Source organism: Montipora foliosa, chromosome 1 (assembly GCF_036669935.1).
Source record: "Montipora foliosa isolate CH-2021 chromosome 1, ASM3666993v2, whole genome shotgun sequence".
In the NCBI taxonomy this organism is placed as follows: domain Eukaryota; kingdom Metazoa; phylum Cnidaria; class Anthozoa; order Scleractinia; family Acroporidae; genus Montipora; species Montipora foliosa.
The window spans coordinates 25,109,134-25,117,172 of NC_090869.1; the positions used below are offsets into that span (position 1 = coordinate 25,109,134).

At 38.4% G+C, this 8,039-nt stretch overlaps 1 pseudogene; it reads right to left on the minus strand.

Moving 5' to 3' along the window:
• The window catches only part of LOC137994607 (ornithine decarboxylase-like), a 6,703-nt pseudogene extending 615 nt beyond the window's left edge, over window positions 1-6,088 (minus strand).
• Between the last annotated feature and the right edge of the window lie 1,951 nt (window positions 6,089-8,039).

An 8,039-nucleotide genomic window follows, 5' to 3' on the forward strand; every position in this document is an offset into this window, starting at 1 on the left:
CAACGTGGTCTTTGCAGTCAACAGTTGTTTACTTATTCTGATGTGTGACAAATAAGCCAATAAAATAAGTACAATGTACGTAACAAAAAAAAATAAATGGATAAAATATATGATTACTATTGATATTATGGCTACATAGTGGCAAATGTTGCCTCCTGATCAACAAAAATTTGGGTCATAAGGCAAATAGATTTTTAAGGTGCAACAGACATAATTTCCAAGAAATCAGGAAGAGCACTGAAGACCGGAGCTTTGTGATTCAGAGGTTCATGGCAGGGTATGATGACGTGCAAACCAAACCTCTTCAATATCTTGCTTAACATTGGCCTGAAGAGAGAAAAAAAGATGACGTCACAAACCACTTTTCATTCAAAATTTGAAAGAATTTCGGTAAATGCAAAGACGGGGACCTATGCCTCCACTTGGGTGGTCATGGATCAAACAAGTGCTGATTTTGCTTGGTTTTACAAAACAACATTTCAAGGCAATGGAGACTCGCACAACCCACTGGGCTTGCATGGCCGAAGTTCATCCCGGTTTTAGTAGCAATGTAGTTTGCAGGGTTACCCCTTAACAGTATACTTTGAGGAGAAGAGCCAGAAAACCTTGCTTCCTGTCAGGAGATTAAGGGTGCGTTCGATTGACCGTATTCCAGAATAGGAATACATGGAATACAAGTTGGAAATCCTTCGTTTTTGCGGAGATTCACATTAAAATTGTCAACATTTGCTAAAATGCTATTTTAAACATTTTTTTATCATCCTTGCAGCTTCGAAATGCGCCAAAGATACCGTTTTAATCATCACTCCACGTATTCTTATTCCGGAATAGGGTCAATCGAACGCGCCCTAAATTTTATATCAACTACAGAGAATACTAGGGTTTGGTGGACCACGTGTCAACGTACCAGCAACTCTGAGATATAGTGTAAAACTTCATTGGTTTTTTGAAGCCATTGAAAGTGGATGCTGCTGAGCAAGTGTATGCTCCCATATTTCTAAAATACAGCCACTCACCAACACCAATCTATGAAAAATCAAAGCCAAAGGAATTCGTCAGAAGCAACTAACACAAAACATTTCAAAATCAACCAGTTGGTAAATAAAATTTGCGGGCCCATGACTTTGTAGAGCCTGCCAACAAGAGGAGCAAATTGTCCATTCAGGACCTACAACAAACGACCAACACTCTTGGATGAGAGTTACATGCTTTTCAACTATTTATGACCGAACTTGTAACTACTCAAGAATTCAAGTAGCTTGATAGGTAGAGCATCCGTCCCACATTACAGAGTTCATGGGTTTGAATTCTGTTGTCCTTTCACTTGTCGCCAAGAAAGTAGTTTCCCACCCTTTCCATGGACACATTACACCTTAAAACATCAATAGTTGCAGTTGGTAAAAATATAATAATATACACCCTTTTAATAAGTCTAATATATGCCTTTTTCGGCTAATGACGTCAAACTCATGCTTTTAAAATTTATTCAGAAAATGTACAAAGGCTTCAAACAAGAAAAGAAATCGGAAACGTTTTAGGCCTTTGTACATTACTAAATAAAATTTGAAAGCAAGAGTTCGACGTCATTAGCGGAAAAAGGCAAAAGGGTGTATATTATACTGACGCTTGCTACCACACGGAAAAAGGATGAACAAATACACAATAAACTAACAATCTGGGGGAGAGAGAGACAGAACAAACAAAATTGTTGTTAATGAAGCATTTTCCTGATATATGTTTTTGTATCTTTTTCTGAGAAGAAGAATGTAAACAGCAAAAGGCTGCCCAATTTCCTCTTTTTATCTGCAAACTGTAGCCAGCAATGGCTTCCAAGATCGCTGTCAATATCAGCAGCTGCTGCATGTTTTAATTAATAACTTGCACATTGTTTCAACCTGCACATGTATGAGCTATTCAGCATACATCCATTTTAAGTTGAGAGCAAAGTCTTTCATACCTTTGGTAACATAACACTCTTGGTAATGCAGTCAAGGGAATCACAAGTAGGACCCCAAACGCTACAAGGGAATTTGACAGCATCCTTGTCTTTCACACCAAGGACTTCAGGATGCACTGTTGCATGATCAAACACCAGGCAGTTGAACGAACCATAAACACCATCGTTCACATAATACATGAAGCCCTGAAAACAAAAGAGATAAAATTTACTTCAGATCAAGCACTAACAGCAGCCAGGAGGGGTGATCCTGCAATAAACTAACAAGGCTTCTTTCTAAATTTAACACAAATAAAATTCTAACTCTTTGCTCAGGATTCACAACATTTCTTAATACTTTCATAACATTTTAAAACTTCCTTGATACCTTTAATGGCTTGCTTTATATCCACCAACTGACCAATAATAATTATTTATTTCTACATAATTAAAAAAATGTACCCCACAAAGGAAAATTTAACTGAAAATTTCCAATACAAGTATAATTTCCTATGATTCCATAATTTTTGCCTAAGTTACAGGTTTTCTCTAATAAGTATCCAACTCACCAGTTCACAAGAGTCTTCCAATCCAGCAAATTCCAAAGACTTGTCATCCTCTATTATCTGGCTTCCCTTAACAGTGCGGCAGGCAACTATGTTGACAGCAAGAGTAAAGGCAGAAGCCGAATAGAAGCGGCCTGGTTCAGCTATGATATGCACACCTGAGCTGGCTGGAAACTGCTCTTCCAGCAATGGGTTCAGGATGGCACACACCTAAAAGGGAGGCAAGATCAACAAGATTGTTTTGATCTTATAGTGGAAACCTGACTTTCTCAGTCTCTTAAAACTACAACACTCAGGGAGGGGTAGGTGCCCAACAGATGTAAACCATGAGCAGTCAACTCCTACCCCATTTAAAAAAAACAACAACCTGTTTATTTACTAAAAGGGTACAGTCAGAGAGACAACCATCATCTCTAAATTTAGAGATCATGTAAAGAGACATTGTAGGATTGCTGATCAAAATTAATCAGCAAGCATTTCCCTTGGTGCATTTCTGGACAAAATGCTCTTCAAAACAGCTCCCTTCTCACTCTCAATGTGACCAATACATGCCCTTTAACTCATGAACACAAGAAATCAGTGCGAGTTCAGAAAAAAAACTACCGATTAACAGGAGGACCCTTATTGCTCCTTTTTACACATGCCACAGTATATAAAACTTAGCTAACCTCTTCAAATGTAATAGCTGCATCCGGAGTTCCAGGAAATCCTCCTCCGATGTCCAATATGGTGAATTTGAAGCCCATTTGAGTCTGAATAACATAGGTTTAAATATATGATAGAGCTGCAATTTAAACACTTTCACACCCTTGAGGTCAGGCAATGCCTGGAATTTTTTAAACAAATAACCTTTACACAAAAGAGATTAAAGGGCAGACTCCACTTCCCTTCCAAATTAAGGAACCTTTCTTTTAAAAAATTGACTTTACTTACTGCAAGATCAAACACCCTGCGGGCTGCTGAGACAGCTGTACCAAATGCCCTTGCATCATAACATCCGCTGCCAACATGAAAGCTAAAAAGGAAATTAGATGAAAGCATCACAACCTGTAAAAAGTTTGCAATGTTGATGGAAAAGCTAGGCATTGAAATTGATATTGATATCTTTGGATAATGTTGACCTTGCCAGCAACTTCTCACATACAGTACATGTAGGCAGAGAGACAGGGTGCTGCCCACTGGCTGTTAGAAGACCACAGGAGTAATATCCACAAGGTTCCAAATTCAAACCCAATCACACCAAAAAATGGATAAATGTGCCTTTGCAACGTAGTCTACCAACTGCCACATGTTCTGTTCTTGTTTTTTTAAGGACCATTAACTGTTTACCCTTGTTCATGAAAGTGTGCACAACATTGAAAACCCACTACTGTCCACAAAGGGAACTTTGACCCCTTTGTGGTCAGCCTGGTCGTATTCGTTTCAAGGGTAAGACATAAGCTAGAAGTCAAAATATAGCCTGAGTGCTCAAAAACAAAGAACTCTTCTAAGGAGGTCACCTTCTGCAAAGGTATTTTCATTTTCATTGAAATCCATGTACAGGTACTGAAACAAAAAATTAATAACTAAGCATTACCTTACACCAATAACATTTAACTTCAGATCATGGGAAACCTGAAGAAGGTGACGGCACTGCTTCAAAGGAGCACCATACTTGAATCCAAGCTGGCAGAGTGACTTGGAGTCATCTGTGCGAATGCGAAGTAACAACCTGCAGAAGTTTACAATAATGACAATCAAGATGTGCATTAGATACACCACATGACATAATCTAGCACAAACTGCAGAAAATGATGATTTACCTGGCAGTTGGGTATATCTTTTTAATTTTGTGAAGTTCCATCTCGTTATCAAATGTCATAAGGGAAATTCCATGTTCTGCTGCAAACCTAAAAAACACAGGGTTGCTTTTGTTACCATAAAAAATTCAAGGTGTTTAAAAAATGAATCAGCTTCACTTCAAAGTTGCATGACTGCAAGAACAATCAAAGAATCCTGACAGTTTAATTTGAGCTTGCTTACTAACCTGATATGTGATGCCTGTTTACAAGGGTTGGCATACACAATTTTGGATGGCAGTACACCCAAACCTAACATTGTCTGCATCTCAGTCTACAAAAAAAAATGGTTTCACTTATAAGAAACACTTCCAGGCCAACTTTCCCCGCTGTAACAAGTCTGTTTGAAGAAGTCTGCCAACTGAAGCCTGGCCAAAAAACGAATCCATGTAATTCAGGAGCAACAATAAAAGACAAAGAAAGACGTGACGATTAAATTTCAATGCCTTTGAGTAAATGATGGCATGACACGGGGCTCAGAACCCATTTCAAGCCACAAAACTTCACTCACCCAGCTTGTTCGGAACACTCTCTTGCGTTTCTAGACATCCTACTCTTATAGGTAACTTTTTACGGTGCTCAAGCTGGGCAACCATGAACTGAGAAATTAATCACTTGCCCAGCAACTTGTCTGGGCACCTGGCCACCCAAAATGGCCTCCACCTTAAGATGGATCATAAAAGGAGGTCATGACAAATTGTATAATAATATTTTAAGGTGCATCTGTTACCGTAGTTATTCGGTTATAAGGCGCACTCGGTTACAAGACGCACCCCAAACTTAGCAATTTAATCAAGCTAAGTTCTCAAACTGAAAATTACACGAAAATACTCGGTGATAAGACGCACCAAAAAATGAGAGTTATCAAAAGGATGTGATGAATTTGACAACAATTATCGTCACACAATTGGCATGTGAACTCTTTTTGTTAACGTAAACAAAGTGAAAAAGTCACACATTTAATGGTATACGTAAAAACAAAAGCTAAAAAAGTTCACACCTGAAATAATAAACATACAACGCATACACGTTTATTCGAACTTGCAGACTTAATAAATAGTCAGAGTTCAGACTTCAGACTTCAAGCAAAAGCGAACGTCGAGAAACTCCCACCGAAAGTCATATTCAAAGGTGTTCGGCAGCTGAATATCAACACGCCACCAAGGAAGCAAATTTTAGTGCACAAGAAAGGCTGGATGAACGAAGAAGGTATGTTTTATCTCCACACTGTTGGTTCCACGAAGAAACTTTTCATGTGAGCGACAAACACGATTCTCGGAATTCGAAACAAGGTTCGAACGATTGTATTTGTTGTCATGGGTATCACGTTACTGAGCACGTGCTTTTAAGCACGTATGCAAATTTCCGTTTCTTTGCTTTAAATTCTCTTCAAGTCGTTTAGTGTTCTAAAGGTCTCTAAAAGCACTATTGTTTTTTAATAGACAACTAGTGTCCTTTTCTTGTGTTGTTTAAACTGCAAGTTCTTCTCAAATTGTGATCTTAAGATTTTGTTGCACGAAAATACTTGGCTATAAGAGGCACCCCAATTTTAGCACTAACTTGCCACCCAAAGACAAATTTTTCTTGAAAAAACCGTGCGCCTTATAACCAAATAACTACGGTAAGTAAATTGATATTTCAAAAAGGTACAGTATTAAAGATATAATGTACCTTGCTTGCACAATCAAATCAATTCCTAGTCCTGTCAACATCTTCAGGATAACTGGATCATTGTTGCATTTCATCGCTGCCCAAAAGGAAGATGTAGCATGTAAAAAAAAAATGCCTGCAAAGGCCTGTCTGTAGCCTTTACATTGCAGTTCAGGGCCCGGTTGTTCGAAAGCCGATTAACTTAATCCAAGATTAGCGTAAACTTTGTTTCATGTTCTCAACTTTTGGTTTAAAGTTTCTTTTGCTTATTTTGTTTTTCAAGATAGACATCTCCTATTGCAATTTTTTGCAGAATATCAGCATTGAACAGCATTTGGGAGTAGAGAAATAAACTTATTGGTTAAATTTTAATCTGGATTAGCGTTAATCGGCTTTTGAACAAACGGGCCCAGGTCTTAGAAAATACCAGTTGATAGTACAGACTTTACTGTATGTTAGCCTGAATTTCAGAGAAACCAGAGTATAATTGTCATGAGAACCATCAGCCTGTTACATGTGGCTGTTCCTTGTGGCTTTTGATGGCGATAAGAGACCCACAATGCAGGGCTCTACACCCCTTAGTCTGTGGCAGAGAATCAAAATTTCCCTGAACCTTCAAAGTACTTGAAAAGCATGACAAACTTTAAATACTGATGTCAATGAAAATAAGAAAGCAGGGATGGCACAGTGGCAAGAGGTGAGCTGGGTTCTCTTCTCTCCGAGGTATTTAGGTTTTTATCTTTTCTCAAAAATCAACCTATGGTATTTGCATGATAATGTAGCATTCATATTTAAATAATATAGAAATACCTGGAACAAAACGTTTTATTCCCAAAGGGTTTGAATTGGGTATAACATTGAGTTATATTAGCCGATATTAGGTCTGTTAGTGCCACAGTGCTAAAGCCAGTTGACACTTCAATAAAGTACATTCTCATTAATGAACACAAGATTGAAGACCAAATGTGACCTTCCACTAACGATTGGCCGTTAAAAGGCCTACAACTAACGGATGGTTGACGGATATTCAACGGTTTTGAAGATTGGTTTAACGTTTTTTACTAACGCGTTAACGGTTTTGTGCTAACGCTCTAACACTCTTTACTAATGCTCTAACGGTTTGTTCCAACGCTCTAACGTTCTTTCCATCAGTTCTAACGTTCTGCCTTAGCGCTTTAACACTAATTTCTTAGTTCTAAGCTCGAAAGGTTGATCGATGACACCACCACGTAGTGAGCGATTACCGTTCATCGAACAAAGGCCATGATTTGAAGTACTAGTACCATCGTGAGCTGGCCAAAACAAATCGGATGCACATTTCAGTGAGTTTTTTGCTTTTAAAAATACTACGATGTAGACATGCCACCAGGAACGTATCTCGATTGCGTGACTTTTGAAATACGATTCCGAAGAGGCGCGGACGTAACTGCTGAATGCAGAATGCGGAATGCAACGAACTCCGGATAAAAGTGGATAATCTCGATAAGTTTTGATCGTCGGACTCACAATGAAGCGATTCACTACTAAATTGTGAATTTCTCACGGCTTGAGATGTGTGTTGTTTGTGAAAGTATCAGCATAGTTGTACGTCTCATCCCAGTAATGTGAGCTTCGACTTTATAACAATTATTATACTTATTAGCATTATAAACCTCTGCCACAATCATCTCAGACCGTCGAGCCAACAGTATTTGGCAATTCCAAATAATTTTTATGGTCAAACAACGAACAACGCAAACATTTATATTAAAATTAATTGCAGAAGACCCGCCCATTTATTTTTGGTTTGCTCTTCATTCAGCGGTGTTTTCAAAACCAACGAGAAAACATGTGTTTTGAAGCAACCGTGCAATCTTTGTCTTTTCTTCATGACACAGAAACTCGTCAGTCCAGTTCAGGTTTTGTTGGTTTGGGTGCATTTATAAACTACAAAGAGACGAAAAGTGAACCCCAGTTGGCCCAAGGACATTGTTTTGATGCGTTTGTGGAAATTTATTTTTATATCGAAGAACCCGCTTCTGTCACCCAAGTAATAAACTTAAGCCGAGG